General features: G+C 36.2%; 1 protein-coding gene across 1 annotated transcript in view; it reads left to right on the top strand.

Annotated features, from left to right (window-relative positions):
• The first annotated feature begins 372 nt into the window (after positions 1-372).
• The window catches only part of IRAG1 (inositol 1,4,5-triphosphate receptor associated 1), a 51,850-nt gene continuing 33,311 nt past the window's right edge, over positions 373-18,911 (top strand). Inside the window, exon 1 of the mRNA XM_010213191.2 lies at positions 373-417. The gene's annotated coding sequence lies outside the window, so the exon portion shown is untranslated. The remainder of the gene's footprint in view (positions 418-18,911) is intronic.

Genomic DNA, 18,911 nt, shown 5'->3' with positions numbered 1-18,911 from the left:
TTGCCCATTTTAATCAGAAATGAGTAACTAGAGCCTTATATGCAGTGAACTTCAAGAATGCTAATAGGATGCCTGCATCGTGCCTTGTACTCGGAGTACTTATGCCAGAATAGGCGAATCTTTTATTCTGTAATTCTCCAAGGCAAGAAAGAGGTTTTCTGAAGACTTACTTTAAATTTAAACTCTCGTTCTAATGTTAGACAGCCTGTTGGATCTCTGAGTTAAAAATTGCTTCAGCTTTAGTTACTAGAGCCAGATGTAACATTGACCTTAAATGGTAAAAGCTCCCAAGAGTGAAAGAGAGGCTGGCCTGAGGGAAAAAGAGGAATAACTGAAGTTTTAGGTAAGTAATCTTTATAACGAAGAATAAGCTCTTTCAGCCGTGGAACAGATCGCAACCATGTTTCTTCCTTAAAGGTACAGTATCTTGTTGTTATGAGAGCAAGTTGCTGTGTTTTTTTTTTTTTTTTTTCCTACCCTTGCCCCAGTCCAATTCTACCCCTTAATCAAATTTTGGCTGCTTTAAAAAAATGATCTAGTTAAGGAAATGTAGTTGTTCTTACATAGTGATCGGGAATGTGCAAGAATGAAAGAGAAAAAGCTGTGTTAATTTTACTGAGGTTTAGTTAATAAAGGTATGTAGTCAGTAATTAAACTCTGTGAATCAAGATTGCCTTCATCTCTGTTGTGCTAACCGTTGGAGGGTACTCGTTAGCAGTAAATGTTGTAGGTAAACAGATATTTAACAGTATGTGGGTGGGGTTATTTGCCTTTTTTTTTTTTTAATTATATGACATTCCTCCCACATGCACGCTTTTAACAATGTATACCAATTTTGTTCCTTTTTGATGGATTACCTACTTATCTCTGGAACCTATCTTTTTAAAAGACATTTCTGGAGTCATTTCTTTACATAGTATGTGTTAGGTTTTAGTACTAGTTGAGCTAGATTAATATTGTGAAGTTATATATAATTTGAATGCTCTAAGAGGAGAAAAAAAAGCCCTTCAAATACTAAAGCTTATATTGCCTTAACATGGAAAAATCACACTGTGTAAAACATCTCGTATTGTAGTCTTCTGCCTTTATCTATGCTGTTTGTTATATCATTTTTTTGCTAAATTAAAATACTCTGACTTGCATGTTTAGCTTTTTTTGACAGCAGTATATAAACAAAATATGTAAGAATGAGGGCAGTGCAAGGAAATATTAATTGCAGTTGAAGACTCAAGTCACTTACTAATTTGTTAGTTACAACTCACATTAGTCAGTTGATTTTCAAATTGTATATAGGATGGTTCCACCTAGTGAAAAATTCTATGCAATTGGTAGAGATTCTCCCTCTTCATGGAATGGTTAGACACTAAAGTGAATTTATGCTGTGCAGAAATGAGGAGAATTTGGAGTTTTGAACACAGTGTTCCTGCAAGTGCAAATAGTTACTGAATTTATATTTAACAGTGGCAGGTGTCATATATACTTAAGTGAGAGTTCACTTTAAGAGAATGGGGTAAATATTCCATACATTTTGTAATATTCAGGCCGGTGTATTAGAACTAACAAAGGCAATTAGGAAATAGGCTAATGGACTAAATGATGTATAATAAATGCCTTCAATATTTTTATATTTTCCAACCCCAAAGGCCTTTGTTCTAATCTGTTGGTCATGTATGTCTTTCTTAATTTGTGACACTATATGTGCTGTTTAACTTATGCAAAGATACACAATATTACCTGGCATTTAGAATAGAACTAAGTTAGTTAACTGAGTAAGCTAAGTTATTTTTGTGATTGTATATGGACTAGAATTAAACTGTGTCACGCTTCTCCAACTAAATGTGTATTTTTAATACGTTATTTTATAATATTTCAGCAATTACTCTTCTCACTCCATATGAACAATTATTTTCTTTGTAACTTAGAGTATATTATGGAATACCGTTATGTAAATTTATTTGCAGTAACAATATCATGATAATATATGCAATCTAATACAAGAAGTATAGGCTGCTCATGTGTACAACGTGACTGTTGTGGTTTAAATAAGCACTATGATAAAGTATCTAGCATTATCTATGTATTTTGCATATAGTAAAGCTATCTGCTGTGCATCCCTTTTGGGTTAAGTTCCAAATTGTTTTTGGACATGAAACATATGACTCCTTAAATATGTTTTAATGGTGGTGTATAGCCTAACTGGAGTTCTGTGTATCCAGGCCCCACACAGTGAAAACAAATTATCAAGCAGTTGGATTAATTGGTCCGAAGGAGTGTGGGAGAAGCCAGTGCCAAAGATGGGAGCTGACTGCTTTCCGTCAGCTTTTAAAGGTACTCGCTTGGCAAGTCAGGTTGAAAAGCTAGATGGTTATGGGGGCTGAGTATAGGGAGCTGGTATCAAAAAGAGACAAGACGTGAAACCTCATTTTAAGGAACACACGTAAACGTAATTTATACACTGTGGAGCTCAGCTATCCACTGTTCTTAGGGTGCATAGCTTTAGGCAAAAGAAGCACCATTCTTGACACTTCAGGATTCAGGCCAAAGATCTGCAGGATTTGGGCACATGAAGAGATCTATTCTCTGTCCACCTTGCAGTCTTACTCTAAACTCAACAGAAGAAATTCCTTGTGATGTGTTCTCCATTTGTATTTCCGTTGAAGAGTGTCTAAAAAAGATGTTCAGGATCTCAGTATCACAGATAAAAAAAGAAATCTAAGATTGAATGATGGATCTTTTTAAGCTTATAGACTAGTGGCTTTAGAAAGGAATTATTGGTTATGCACATGTATAGCGGTATGTTAAGGAGACCTCAGAAATTGACAATTGTGGCAACATTTTGAAATAATTAATTTTTTTTCTTACAGGAAAATGGGTTCTAAGAAGTCTGAAAAGAGGGATTTGAGATTTAAAACAGGACAGCTAAGTTCATTGCTTGTTGGAACCGCTTGAGTTAGTCTACACCAGATGGTGAATATAGCCTGCATGCTTACTAGGAAGTAATGATAGCATGACAGGCTTTTTGTTTTAATATATGATTACTAATTGTACAATCTGGAAAGTCACTTGAGAAATTCCATTTAAAAAGGAATTACAAATTATATTAATTACCTGAGAGATGCAATTAAAAAAAAGCCACTAGTAAGTGAATAAAGAATCCTATGCTCAAACGTTTAGTATCCTTAAAATACACAAAATTCACAGTTATTGGGCATCACAAGGCAGGAGGGACCTGTGAATACTATAGCTATGACTTGCTTTAGGGCTTACACAAAGCAAGGTTTGTAGAAAAAGTTGGGGTTTTTTTTAGTGTGACGTTGTTGTTGTTGTTTGTTTGTTTTATTCTCATAGACATCCTCCTAGGAGAGGAGGATGAGAGCAGGAGGAGTGGAGAGAAATGGCCAAACTTAGCTGAAGTGTTTGTATGCCTGCAAGTTTGCCTCTTCCCCCAGCTGCTGCTAAAACAGACTGTCATGTTAGTATGGGAAGTTGTGCTCTAGAATCACTGCATGCTCCCCTAATTTAAGTGCCAGTACGTTTTCTCTTGGTAAGTGTCAGAACAGGGCCACAGTCCTATGGCACTGTAATAGGGTTTGCTGGGCTAGTTCCTGCAACTTCTATGCAGAAAAAAAAAAAGAGTTGGTAAGTCAATAGACCAACTGGTGGGAAAAAAAAAATATTTGAGTTGTGCAGTTGTTCGTGCCAGTTTTTAAGTTCTGTGTACTAGAAATGGACGTGGTAGAAATTCCATTGCTGCTGGATCAAGTAGGAAAATGGCTTTGGGCTTGAGGCTGACCTTCAGAGTAAAATGATGACTGTTTATATAATTCTGCAGAATGTTTTGTAATGCTGAAGTTATACATGGGGAATTTGGCTCTGAGCCTTTGCTATTGAAATCATTAGCAAAGTTTCCATTTACTTCAGCAGTGCCAGATCAAGCCCTAATGAATGCTAGAAAGGTAAAGGCTGTTATAGTTATCGGGAAATAAGAGTGAAATCTGTGGGAACTTGAATAGAAGCAAACAGGTAACAGGTTTTTTTTCACCCATCTTGTTTTGTACCCAAAGGGATTCACCAACAAATAGGATTTGTAGAATGATATGTGTTTCTGAAATTTTGGAAATGACAAATCCCCTTGCTCATTTTATATGTTCCTCAGTTCTCTTTGAAGTACAAAGCTTCTCTATGCAGTGCATATGATAGAATGTAATAAAACAGAATATATAGATTAAAACTTCCTATTTAAAATATCTGAAGTTATGAAGGGCTGAACTGTGTCCTACCTGCTGAACACAGAAATTAAAAATAAGATGTCTAACTGTAAGTTGAAGTGGAGCTTGTGGAGGAAAGAGGAAGTATGTTTTACGGTGCATAAAAATATGCACGTGTACTTCACAACTTCAGCCACTGCATTTTCCTTTATTTTTCTTTTCAAATGGTGAATGAATATAGCTGACCTCTGAGCTCATGAAAACAGTGTGCTGTGGTTAGTGGTGCAGTTGCTGTGGTAGGTGGAGCTTGCTCCAGGAGGAGGTGCAAAATCAGCCTGATGCTGCACTGCTGCTCAGACTGGGAAATGCCTTTTTTTAATCTTGTGAGCAAATCTATTGCTTGCAGCTCCCTGCGCGATTGCTTGCAACTCCCTGTGTGAATATAGTTGTGCCTATCATCTCGACTTCCCTGAGGTTTGTCGCCATTAATAAACTTACTATTACCTCTATTCTTTCATAGGTATAATTATCAGGATTGCTCTAAATGCCATTTTTAGTAAGTGCAGTAGTGAGTGGAGCAGACTATAGAACACCAAGCAGATATATCAGAATTCTCAAGTTTCCAAAGTACTTAAAGCAGGTTTGAGACTGCTCTGTTTTTACCTTAAATAAAGTGAAAATAGTTGTGAAGGACAGGAAGAAAGACCTTTTGGGATACAATCTAAAAACCTGATACTCAATATCATAAAAACTCAAAATTAGTCTTGTGCTGAGTTTTGGGAATGAGTTTGTAATATCTCTATTGAGTAAAACACAGTGTTAAAAATTCCCTTCCAAAAGATAAAAATTGTATGCTGATAGAATAATTTCTCTAGAATACTAAAAACTCTATACTCTTATGAGGAGTTCTTGATATTTCCTGTTGGTTTCATTTAAAAAAAAATCCTTGACTTTTCCTGTTTAGCAGATTTTTAAATGCTTTTGTTGGTAAGATGGCAAACATCAACCATCCCACTCTATACAAGACTGACATATAAACATAATGGAAAGGTGAATAACACCTGAAGAGTCTTTGGGAAATCTGTACTGTTGCTGCTTGGTATTTCCATGCCTTGGAAGGTGTTCAGAAATTACGTTACAGTGTTTTTACTGCCCTTTTGTAGAAATGATACCAAATTTAAGGACCCAAAAGAGAAGAAGCAGACTAGAGAAAGGTAACTTTTTTTTACTGTGGAGCTGGTGAACAATAATTCCTTAAACTACACGGTCAAATTCTCAGTTCTTCATTACTGTGTCTGGAGCGTCAGTGAGTTGTTATCTCTCCTGAGCATCTTGGTCTCAAGATTGTTGGTTTCAAGACAGTTCCCCCTTTTCCTTGCCTTATCAGGGAAGAATCAGTGTTGATGTTCTTAATTTTTAAACTCTGAGCAGGACCTTGTAAATTTCTTGTTTGTTTTTAAACCATATGGGCACAAATCAATCCAAAATTTCTCATCTAATCTTATTTTCATGTAGCAGCTAGTGATGTGCTTTCTCAGAACAAATTCTATTAAACTCTCAGTATGCCTAAATATCATCTGCCTGCCTTTATGATTCAGAGGTTAAAATATTTCATGAAGTGCTGAAGATTTTTCCCTTCCTTTTGAAGATACATACTGTACGATAATCTTGTATACTTATCTATTTGAGCATCTGCTTAGAAAATAAAACAACGTGCCACTTTAACATCCAAGAAAGTGCTATAAAAAGTCTGTTGCTATGTTTAAATGCCTACACTCAGTTGCTATAGCAATAAAAATGTCAAAAATGAAGTACAAGTTGCCGTAGTTCATTACAAGCCCTTTCTGGGAGAAGGCGATAGTTGGCCTGAGAAGCTGACAAAAATGCTCAGCATGTTAGCGGGCAGAGCATGCAGAGCGGGCAGAGCCACACAGTTCCAGGTATCCTGTGCTACTGTCTGTAAGCAAACATGAATTCCCATGTGGCTGGATCAAAAGGGATTCACACTTGATCCAACTGACTTTTCATAACAGAAATTGCTGCTGAAAATGTTGGTCTTTCTCTAGATTCCTCCTGCTTGTGAAACAGATTATGACACTGAACATGCAGAGTGCTTCAGATTGTGTTTCCTCTGACTGCTGTAGTCAGTCTGAAATGCCTTTCTGCTTCCCACAGCTGTGGGAACTCTGCTGTGAGAAGGAGATAGGGAACGAAAGAGTGGTTACTGGAAGACAGTGGTTCCTTAGTCTCCCTCTGGGGCTTGGGACTTTGCAGCCTAAATTTTTTTTATAATGAATTGTGAGCATATTGGAAACAATATTGGTATTTAAGTTTTGTTTTTTAAGCAGTGAGAAATCTGACATTTTGTACCTTTGCAAAAATTTGCATGACCATGGAAACAACACTGTCTCACGTAGCCTCTGCATGGATTCTTTGTTTACTTTTTCTTTTCAACTGCTCTACATGGAGACCGGGGTAGTTGTTTCAAATAGGATTGTTCTTTAAAAAAGGTTCAAGGGGGAAAAGGTACTTTTTGTTGTTGTTGTTTTATTTGTTTTGAACAAATCTCATAGACATTAAATCCATAAATATCTATTGATACTTGTTTATTAATTCAAATTATCTTGGAATTTTAGTGATACTTTTTTTTGCCTAGTTTTGAAAATGCTTTTCTGATTACACATACCATGCCTGTAAAATTAGCACATCTGTTTCGTTTACTCTAATGCAATTTTTACAGTAGACAGTATGTGCCTGTACACATAAGCTAAATGTGGGGGAATATGAAGAGGAGGAGAAAATGTGTGAAGCTTGTAGCTTTTATGTGTCATGAAACTCTAAATGTCAAATACTTGAAATACAGAAACTTGTTTTTTTTGATAGAACCATGTCTTTTATCCATAGCATTCTCCCCATCCTTTGTGACAATATCCTCTCTTCCTCCTGTATTTCAGAGCCATTTCATACAGCCTCTCTGTTATGGATGCTCTGCCCTTGAACTTGCAGCTACCACAGAAACGCAGACCCCATGACACAGGTCATTCTGTGGCTCAGTTTTGGTTGAAGCTGGTCAACAACTTCAAACTATATCGTAGGGCAGGGGCGGGGAAAGGTGGAGTTGAGCAGACAGCATAGCTACATAAGCTTCTTCCCAAGGAAATGGAAGAAAATAAATTGAAAAACCCTAAGGCTATTGGCTAAAGAGTTCTGTTTTTCATTATGTATTAGATACTAGCTTTCTTTAAGTGTTAGTAATGCATTTATTGTTTTCAAAATCTATTTTTGGTCTTGTTTTCCTTGGAATGAAGCTTGTGCTGTTATGCTGGTTGTCAGCCAGCTGTCCTTCTCCCTTCCCTGCCTTTCTTCCATTCCCTCCTGCTACTTTTTGAACTCCTAATTTGTCAAGTTTGGCTAGATTGTGTGGATCCCGGAGGTTATAAGATCCTGGATGTTATAAGATTTTCACAAATTTTGTGAAAACCAATGACTTCGTAAGGGAAGAGAGACCCAGCTCAGTGCTGCTAAGGAAAAGAGGCTTTACTGCGAGCTGAAGTCATTGGTTCTGCTTGAGCTGCCAGCTGGCAACCTGGGATGTGTGAAGCTCAAAACCAGGCATCAAAATTACTGTCTCTTTTCCCTCCAGACATGCAGGAGACTAGGAGACAACTGGTCTTACTCTAATTGAGGGAGATAAGATACAAAATTCTTTAAATAAAACACTCAAAAACACATTTCACTAGCTCAACTATTTTAAAAATATCTTGTTTCCTAATGGAGACATAGGTTACAAACTGTCCATTTGTGCACTGCTATCGTGGCTTTATTATGGGAAAACTTGCAAATGTGCTTGATACAGATCATGAAAGCTACATGCTGGCAACTCTCCAGTCATTTCATACTATGCTGTGATAACTGGTGGCTGTCCGTACGCCTGTTGTCTTCCCGAAGCAGAGCAGAGCACAGTTAGATTGTGGAACTGACCCTTATCTGTTTTGCAGATTTTCCCATCAAAGCTGCAGAGCCTAAAGGGAAAAGTCCAGAGCTTTCTGCAGTCATTGGGAACAGGCTATAGACTCTTTTCAGTTTGGTGGTCATGTGTGTCAGGCAGGCTCATGAGAATGTTGTTAGGGGATAGGTTCTTCCCATGGTGAATAAATATCAGCCAGACAGGCAGAAACTGCTCTTCTGATTAGATTTTCCTTATGTAACAGATGTTTTGAAGCTCAGCCAGAGAGAATAAAGTAGCATCCGAAGGGGCAGCTCTCTTTTCCTTTCTGACCATTTTGAAAAGGCAGCTGAGGATCAAGAATGCCTTGTGTGAAAATACCCTTGTGTCTAAAATGGGTTCTCCATTAATGATGTCCCATATAGCTGTGTGTATTCAAGGTCGCTATGCGAACTCTAAGGTTAAAGAAACTCCCAGTGTTTCACATCAGCAGTAGGAACTGGGAGCTGGCAAGAACGGAGACTGCTCTTGCACCTGCTTCCTCAGGCCTCCCTTTTTAATTGTGTATGATAGGGTTAGGAGTTTTTTCTTTATAATGTGCAGCAGAATCCTGGATTACTTCTGTGAAAATGACCTGAAGTATGTAAATATTATGATGGTGGATCAGATCATTGTGTACTTCGTTTTCTTCCCCCACTCCTGCTTTCTTGAATTTTAAATGAGTGGGAAAAGCAGCAACACTAAACAGATGCTCGCAAAAGGGAGATGTGGATCCTGTTAAAGTGCAACTCCTCCTCCGGCTTCCTTCACTTCACATTATGATTTTCTAGAGGCTCTTTTTGTTGAAGGTAACTTTCGGAAAAAAAAAAGTCAGGATTTGATGTTACTCGCTCTTGAATAAATCGATTTCATGCATTATTTCTTACAGTGAGTGCTTAGGCATTTTGTTATTTGAAATAACCTAATCTGTGGTAACATCCAGTTTCCTTTGCTTGATTATTCTTCATTATTTGTTTTGGAAGAGTATTTCTTTTCTTTTTAATTCTGCCTAGAAAACATTATTTTTTTTAGAACAAGGAGTTCCTGTCTACAGTATTCTAGCCATCACCCTGTTGCATTCTCATTGTCTTTTCTTCACATATACAATATGCTCACAGTGATACTTCAAAACCTTTAAATCTGCCAATAGGTAATGGAAATATCTATCTGTAACTACATTTTAAATTGTACTTCTATCATTTGAAACAGTTGCATTGATTTTTTTTATTTGGGATCTCATCCAATGATAGGAGTCTTGTGTATAGGTTAGCGCTACTTAATATTCCTGCGTTCAGAATACAAGCTTTCCTTTCTTTCAAGTGGATTACTAAAAAAATATAGTACCATTCACTCACATAGACAAATTAACTGTTGTGTCAAGAATTGTAGCTTCGAAGTTTGTTATCCTCCAAATTCTTTGTTGTCTTTCCAGAAGTCATTTCTGAGTTAACTCTACAAGAAGAAGCTTGGAAAAAATGGCTCTGATATTTAATATTTCCCTTAACAAAAACCCAAAAATGATTCAGTTAGTAACTTTATCCTCTTCAGCCTTCTTTTTACTTCAAACAGGTTAAAACTAGAAAACACTTGAAAGGAGCACTTAGAAAATGAATTAGTGGGTTGCCATTAAGTGCCATGGAAATTAAAATAAACATTGTTCTAACAAAGAAACATTAACAACAACAAAGTTTGTGTTGGAAAAAATCTCTACATGGCTTAGAAACATATTCGACACAATTTGGCATCAACCTCTTTAAGTAGATCAAACAATGCTATGGTATTAATTAACAAATTAATTCTTCAGATTAAAATGATTTTTTACATAGATATAGGCATTCTACATTTTGTTCATTAAGCTGTCCTGACAAATGGTTGCTTATAGTCAAATGTACTACTGTATACTGTATTTGTATCCTGTAAGAAAGAAATAGATAATGGATATGAAAGATGATTGGTGCAATAACATTAGATATTTGCAGGAAAGCTAATAATTCTAGTCTTCGTGAGGCAAAACAGTTGGGAGAACGTTTTGCTAACATTTACTGCTTGAGATTTGGATAAAGAGAAGACTAAGAAGGAGAATTAAAATTTTAATTTTTTTGAAGATGGCATGCAGACCGAAATAGTGCTAGATTCTTTTTCTTCCTCCTCTCTCCCCTGCAGAACAAATCTAATGTTTCTGTCTTTGGTAGAAATATTGGAAAGAAATCTCAGATATGTATTTGGCAGCTTTATCCAGCCACTCAAAATTTGAACAATTCAAATAGTTCAGGAAGCAAGACTGTCCATGTCTGAAACCATTTTCTTACGTTTTCTTGTCTAGTGAGACCTGACTTGTGTTGGCCAAACAGTATTTGGGATATTGGCCAAATATTGGTCAAACAATATTCTCTCTATTAGAGAAACAGAATAGCTGCTTCTATTCTCTGTGTCAAAACAGTTGATTTATTTCTTTACATGGTACTGATACGGATTCTGTGGGAAAAGAAAAGTAGGAATTGTAAGAGCGTCCTAAAATATTCCCCGAGTTTGTCTATTTGATTGGAGAATAGATGACTTTGCTTCTTCTGACTCAGCCACATGTGAGGCATTTGGAGCAGGATATGTAGGCAGCACTGTACAACTGAATGTATGTGCTGGTGAGGGGATGGAAAAGGAAGAAACTGGTGGGCTGAGATAATAAGAAAGATGAGAGAGTGTTGTGATCGTTTGTAGTTGAAGGGTTTGTAAGAGTTTCTTACCCCTCTCGGTTTCCTGATCTGGATTGATCTCAGTTTTTTGATCAAACAACATAAGAACTGCATGCCCAGGTAACACAAACTCTCTGCCTAATCCAACACTAGAAACAGGACGTTATGGCAGAAGTAGGATCCTCAGCTTTCAACCATCTGCAGGCTGGGGGCTCCAGATTCAGAGTTTGCATAACCAGCACAGTACCTCTCCTCTAAAACCAGCTAATCCCTCTTTAAATTTGCTTATATGTTTCTTTTCTACAGCTTCCTGTGATAACAAGCTTCACTGTTAAGATGTGTTTCATACATGTTATGTGTGAAACATTTCATGTTATGTTTCATATATTGTATGAAGGAGCTTCCTTCTGTCTTTAAAATACTGCCTGATAACTGTTGGGCATCCTCTTGCTCTTGTACTGCAAGGATTAGTGAGCACAAAATCTTGTTTTCAGTTCTTTCCTACTATTCTTAACATTTGCGCCTTTTTGGTTGCTGCTGAATGATATTTCCTGAGAAACATAAATAACTGGAATCTTTTTCTTGACTTGTAAAACATAATCACAGGCTCTGATTTAGCTATGTATATTTTTAGGTTATTTTACCCATGTATGTTCAGAGGTCCTTTCAGAGGTCTTCTACAGCTCCAAAACTTTGCTTAATAATGAAATTTAGTGGATTATTGGTGTTTTAGCATTACTTTTAAGTTCATTTTATCTTTATAGTTTTATATTATTTAGCACTGTGCAGAAAAACTTGTGCCTACAATTGCTATAATGTGGATTACCTTATTCTAAAACAAGTTTTCTAAGTATTTTTTTCTTCTATTCTTCTGTTTGTCTTCCAAGACATGTTTGTCTTCCAGCTCCATCAGTTACAGTTCAGTGTTTCAGCATACAAGCCCCATCAGCAGCAGCTTGAGCTAAATGGTTGCCTTGCAAATTGCAAAGAGACAAGCATATACCTCATTTATTTGTTCTTACTATTAGGATGATACACAGTCCATAAGAGGGACACAGAGAACAACCAGAATGTGATAATCTTGCATTTCTACAGCAGTCTTGACCTATGATATACCCTGCTTGTCTTTTAAAGTCTCTTCCATGAGTCATTCTGTCCTTTCCAACCTCTTTCCATCCCCCATTTTTCATTTTCGATTTTCAGGCAAACTTTTCAAATATGATATATAAAATGCAAGCCGCCTAATCTGTCATTATCCTTGCCTGAGAAACAATTCTGTGCTTCAAGTTCACCTCTCTGTTGGGGCTCCATGTACCCAGTGTTAACAGAAACATAACAAATGGAAGATTTTAGATGTCAATGAGATCAGATGATACATAAAGTTGATAAATTGTTTTTGGATCAACCAACTCCTGGAAAATCAGAGCAGGAATAATGCTGACTGAATAATTTTATCAGAAATTTTGATTAATTGGCCGTGAGGAACATTTTGCTACATTCGGCTTATGCAATTCCAGAAAAGCTTCTGCCTCAGAGGGTAAAGCTTTGTTCTGAGCAGTCCAATTCCCCTGAAAAAATGTGGCTTTTTGGTAAAAATGCATGCAAATCAAGTCGAGAAAGGGCTTTTATGTTCTTATTTCATAACTTTGTTTATTGGTAGCTTTCTGACTTTTGGCTTTTGGAGAACAATCCTTGAAAACCACAAGAATAAGGTTATCAAGCCATTGGTTCTTAAAAGCTTGCAGAGTTGTGGTAGGTTTCTAATGAATGAGATGTATTCTTTTCTTCCAAAGTTTTCTAGCAAGGTCATACTAAAGAAGAGTAATTTTCAAATTAGAGTGCAAGCTGTAAGCTCCTGAGTCTAGGATTAGGTGTGTAACCAAAACTGGTTTCATTTTCTTCACTGGGAGTACACATAAATCCAAGGCCTTAAAAGTAAGAGGATCTGTATTCTTCTTTCATTTAAATCTGATTTTAGGAGTTTAACTTTGCTGTTTCAAATTTGACAGTGCTCACTTCGGTGTTGTCCGTGTTGCACTATGTTGTGCTTCCTCAAAGTAAGAAAAGTAGCACTTGATTGGTAAGGTTATCTACTACTTTGGTAGGTTTCTTTGGGCTTTCGGGGTTAAATTCTTAAAATTCAAGCTATATAGAAAGATTGGGCTATGTTTGGAGAGAGTATTGTTCCATAGCAATCCATGGCAGTCCTGTAACTTTCACTAGTGAAGAGTAACACAGCACAAAGAAAGCAATGGATGATTCAGCAATATAGACAAAAAACCTTTCTGTAAAGCATGTTTGCAAAATCTTTTTTTTACTTCCACACATAGAGAAAAAGGAGTTTGAGCTGCTTTTTTTTTCTTTTGGATAATCCTGAAATGAATAATTTCTTTATTATTATTTTTATTACTTATTTATTGCTGTTCGTGATATCTTGTTTCTGAAGGTAGATATTGATAGAGGAAATTAGTCTGCATATCGTTTTTCAACTGCGTTTCTATTTCCAATGGGAAGAGCCTTAAGGAGGGCCTTATAGAATTGTGCTATTGCTTATTACTGGCTTCTAGATCATGTGTTGGCAGGAGGGAATTGGATATTTACTGGACTTTGTCTCTTCCCAGGTAGCTAGAGCTGAATATTGGCGGGGGGGTAAAATTGGACTGTTTCTAGCAAAAGCAATTGGTGTGGCATCATTGTATCCAGGTTGGGACATTACAGCCTAGATGAATGATCTGCAGGATCAGTGAGAAAACAGATGAATTATTGGGTTCAAAGGATTTGGTTAGTTCATATTCTATCTCCAGGTTGGTTTCAAGTAGAGTTCCTTAAGGGTCTATACTGTTCATCTGCCACAGTGATGAATCTGGAGGATGAATCCGAAGATACTCTCATCAAGCCTGCATTGCTGCTTTCAGTTTTGGGACCCCAGCACATTGATAAAAATGAGCAAGTCCAGGGGAGGTTCAATTAATGTCAGGACTCATGTCCTGTGAGGAGAGACTCTGGGCACTGTGTTGTTGAGCCTGGAGAAGAGGCTGTTTAGGGACACCTAGCAGTAGTTTTTTAAATACTTAAGAAGAGGTTACTAAAAATATGGGTCTAGTTTCTTTAGAGATGCAGGGCAAGAGAGCAAGGGGCAATGGTTAGAAAAAGAAAAAGGGAGATTCTGTCTAAATAGAAGCTGCTTGGTTTTTTTTGCTTTTTAATTTTTAACTACTACCAAGGTAACTGATCACTGCAGCAGGTTGTGCAGAAACTGTGGAATTTCCATCCTTGAAAGTTTTCAAAATTCATCTGGAAGAAGCCCTGGGCAACCTGGTCTGGTTGCTGTAGTGTCAGTCCTGCTTGAAGCAGGAGTTTGGACCAGATGACCTTTCTACTTCGAAAAATTCTTCAATTCTGTGAACTGGTGCTCCAGTCTGATTGTTATACAGTGATACAGAACCTAGTCATAATCACGTTAAAAAGTCTGCACCCTAAGTCAGATTATTTGAATAAGATGATGCTACATTTATTCACTTCCTAGTGCAAGCAATATTTAAAAAACTTGTTGAAATGAGATTCATAGTTATTTTGTTTCATAAGGAAGAAAATAAGACAAATTAATGCTTTCTTAGCTATGTTGTTTTCTGCGATGCAAACACAAATGTGTTTGTGTGACAACAAACAACTGTGAATCTGATTTTGTGCAAGAAGCCTCCTGGGAAAGGGAGATCTTTATATGCAGCTTTTCTGAGAATCCTGCTTGAACTGCCATTTGGTCATGATGATGTGGTTCATCTCATTTGCATGAAAAAACCTTTCTAAATTCTGAAAAAAAAGCTATTTAAAATAGCTTCAACAAACTTCCTTTTTTTTTTTTTCCTTTAAATAAGAATAAAATACTTATTTTTGTCCTCTTTGTCGTTTATTTATGTAAGATGCAGAGCTGAGTTTGATTGTCCTGCCTGGAAGACTGTAATTTCATTTTAGGATCACAAGAACTTTATTGTTGGTTTGCTTAAAGTGTGCCCTTTGGGATTACCCCTTTTGATTTAGAATGAAGGAATTTTGTTGTTTTATTTCTTCATCTTTTCTTGACTAGCAACAAGACTTCTGGGTCACTAAGCAATAGCATTCTGCCCTAATTGCTCTCAGTGTATTTATGTTTCTAAGTTAAGCCTTTAGTAATAACATTTCCAAAAATTTTAACCTGCCTTTGAAAACAGAATAGTCTATAGAATGTTTATATGAAAAGCATGCATGTAATATAACCTCAAAACATTCCTGTAAAAAAGAATGAATTGGCAAGAGGACATAAAATTTTTCTTCCCTCGTCTTCCCTTCTTGCTCCCCTCTTGGAAATTTGTTCTAATTTTAAGAATATAGTCAAATGGCAATTTGAGAATCTCTCAGCTCAAGTTACCAACTCAACCTACATCATAGACAAAAATAAATGTGTAACTGGAATGTGATGTGTAATAAATGCTGTCCAGACTGTAGAAACATATTCAGGTTTCTCTAAATCTGTGAGGGCTGTGAAGAAACTCAAATAATTGTGTTACTGATTACCTGATGCTCATCTAGAAGTACAACATTTTCTACAGGTATTATTCTTAATATCATCACTAGTAATTTCTGTTGGGTGTCGTCAGTGCAGATGTGTCAGGTCCAGGATTAGTTTTAAGGACCGCCATGCTAAAATGGAAGCTAAAGAAATTAGCATTTATTATACACAGTAAGTTATTTAGGAATAAAAGAGCAACATTTTTTTTACTAGTATTCCATTTTCAGCTTTTTGGGATTTTCTACTATTTTAGGGTCATTATCTTTTTTTTTGTAAGACAGACTTTTTCTCCGGATATTTTTTACCTCTAGGTTCCTTCTGAACTACCTTCCTAAATCACGCTTAATGTACTATTCTCATCTTCACACTTTTGCATGCTGTTCCTTATGCTTAGAAATCCTTACCTGCCAGATATCCACCCACTGCTTATATTCTTCCTTTAAACTGCACTTCCTTCAAGGCCATCAAAAATAATCTAGAAGAAACAAATATACATTTTTAAAATTTTCCCAAGTTCTTCCCAGCTAATTGCATGGTGGTCATCTGGCTGCACCCTGCTACTTCTTGACTACTGCTTGGCACTCTAGTTGAAAGCCCGTTGAGGGTCAAAGAACTAAAAAGGAAGGCCAGGAAGAAGTAGAATGAGGTAAAATGAAAGCTGGCCTGTTAACAGAGCTCATGAAATATGCACAAATGACGGAGTGTTTTTTTTAACACGAAACAAGGAAAAAATGATTAAAATGATAATGGAAAATATGATTAAGTTGTAATTAAAATGCAGGAGGCATATCTAAAAACTTCTGGGCTGCTAAGTTCTGTTAGCAGCTAAGAGTATTTCAGAGCCTTTGGGTGTACTTGTTCAGTAGTCAGTCATGTGCAGTAAGGGTTTATTATGTGGCTTGCAGAGATGGTTTCCTGTGAGGAAAATGATCTACCCTGCTTCAAATCTTAAATAGTTCAATATTGGATAAAAATTTGAGCATTAACCTATCATCAGTACTAAGAAATACATGTGTGGCTTTCACTGTTAGTTTGAAAGAATTATCATGTGGTTTCATATTTACTTCATTTTTTTTCCACTTTGTGAAGAAGCTCTCTTGCTTCTGGGCCATGAAATACACAGGGATGCCTGAAGAGCAGTAGTAAAACTAAATGGTCTATGTGGAGATGGAGAAGAAAGCAAAGGAGAGAGATGCTTGTGTTTTCACTTGTGTCACAAAGAATGTTTTCATTTTTGTTTTCATTTTAAAGTTCTGTACTTTCGAGATAACATCTTAAATGTGACCCTGGAAACAGCTGCCAGTTAAATTCATGTAACTCTATTACTGCTGGACCCAAAAAATTGAGTGAGGGAAAACAGATGTTTGTGAACTCCTATACAACTCCTACATTCAGTTGTTTTCGAAAAAAGGTAATACTACTTGTGACCTAATTTCCTTTAAGTTCCATTTAGTTCTAAATAAAATCAGGAAATAAGGACTTTGCCATCCAAACTGAGTAATTTTTAAAGGTTTGTTTCGTGCAATAACAACTCCTAACTCTCCTTCTCTTTTTTGTCCATGTATATTAATCTAAGATGCAAGTGAAGTCCTGGCCCTCAGTGTTTCTAAAACTTTATATGCTTTGCTTACTGATTGTCTTCAGCATAAAATTCAAACTAAAATTCTTATAAAAATAAAATAAAAAATTGTAAGCTCCTCAGCTTGCTTTACTGCAAAATAGTTAAACCAATACACTAATAAAACAGATTTTATGAATATTGCAAAAACAAGATAAAGCTGACATACTCTTTTCACTGAAAAAAACATTGTTTGCACATACAATTGCAGCCTTAAACTTTCATTTAACTATGTTAAAATAGCTGTTGGTTATGTGTGGAATCAGTGACAAGTTGATTTTTTAAATTATTTTTATTTTGTAATGGATAAAATAAGTCTAAAACTGAATCAAAACAAATTCTATTCAAGTCATGTACAACAGCTGTCAGGAAACATTGTGGGCAAGCTCTGTGGGGAATTAGTTATTTTATTTCTTTAAACTGTCATATAAAATTTTAGATATCTGACCAAATGCTGTGCTTTTGGAACCTGGTTTTGTTGATTAAGTCATCCATCTTCCCCTCTTTTCCCACTGCCTTTGCTTGTTTGAAAAGAGAATTGCACCCTAATTAGACATTTGCAGAGGCATTTTCCTAATAGCCTCAGATCAGATCAGGCTGGCCATATATCACAGGAATATTTTGTGAAGTTTGAGTTTGACTTGCCCAATGTTGTATTTATTTTATAAGTAAAGAATTCTATTTATATCAGCATTGTCTACTATTATCTGCATGTTGTAACTTTTCCTTTCTGGTGTTAAACCATGTTCCTTAGTTGTGAGGAAAAGTAGTAGTAGAAAGGCAGATTCTTCTCTGTAGTGTATCTTGGTAAGGCAAATCCCATATGGCTAGTTTGTGGTCTTGAGAAAGATTGTATCTATTAGGTTCAAGAGACACAAGTTTGTTAGAAGATGGGGACATTTACTGTATTTATTCTTCTTGCACTTTTGTTATTTCCTGCCTGTGCTCTTTATATTTATTTCCCAATTTTTTTTAGAGTACAAGACAAAACTCCCCCCCCCCCCAAAAAAAAAAAATGGATTAAATGAACCTAAAAAGTTACTGTGACAGAATTATTCAGGTGTTATCTCTTGTCTTTGAGATTTCGTCTTTTGAAGTGTTCCAATTGTTTTGAAATATCTTATAAATTGCTTGGGAGTTAATCACAACACTTCCTAGGAATTAAAGCTGAGACCTGCATACTAATCGCATACACTTTGCATGCCCCGGTACTGTTGTTCTTTATCTTATAAATAGGAACACCACTTAATTTTTTTCCAGACACTACCTTGTATAGTGGCATAGATATTAATGTGGGCAGAACTTGGATCATGAGAATTATCACAGAGCATGTTTTATATTAGTCCTGGAACTATAACCATGTTTTGTGGTAAGCTATGGTTGAGGCGATTTCTTAATATCTTGTAAACTTAAACATTAATGTGGAAAAAAAACTTTTTATGGTAAAAAAGTAGATATCTATGTTACAGGCAATAAAGTGCCTCACAGTTTTCATATAGTGTCTTTTGCTATGTAGGGTAAGAAGGTAAATGAATCAACTTGAGCTGCATTTTTTTCTTTTCCAATGGATGTTTTTGTTAAAGAAATATTTTGAAGTCCCAGTGCAGGATCTTAAAGGTCCTTTAAGACATTTTGAATCTGTTTTTGTTTGTTGTTCTTAGATAGGCAATCCATGCCAGCAAAATATGTTTATATATTTTAAATACTAAAACACTGCTTTGTGTTTGAAAGGCTTATCCTATGATACAAAACACAGGGAAAATGTTTTGCTCACATTCTGTTTGAATGAAATAACAACTTGGTGTTCCTTAAGTAACTCAAGTTTCAAAAATCTAATTGAAAATGCCCCATGGAATTCATATAC

Source organism: Tinamus guttatus, unplaced genomic scaffold, assembly GCF_059628265.1.
Source record: "Tinamus guttatus ecotype Peru unplaced genomic scaffold, ASM5962826v1 Tinamus_guttatus_pri_ptg000240l, whole genome shotgun sequence".
NCBI classification, from domain to species: domain Eukaryota; kingdom Metazoa; phylum Chordata; class Aves; order Tinamiformes; family Tinamidae; genus Tinamus; species Tinamus guttatus.
Note: the sequence above shows the minus strand (reverse complement) of the source record. Positions and strands in the feature narration are given on the sequence as shown.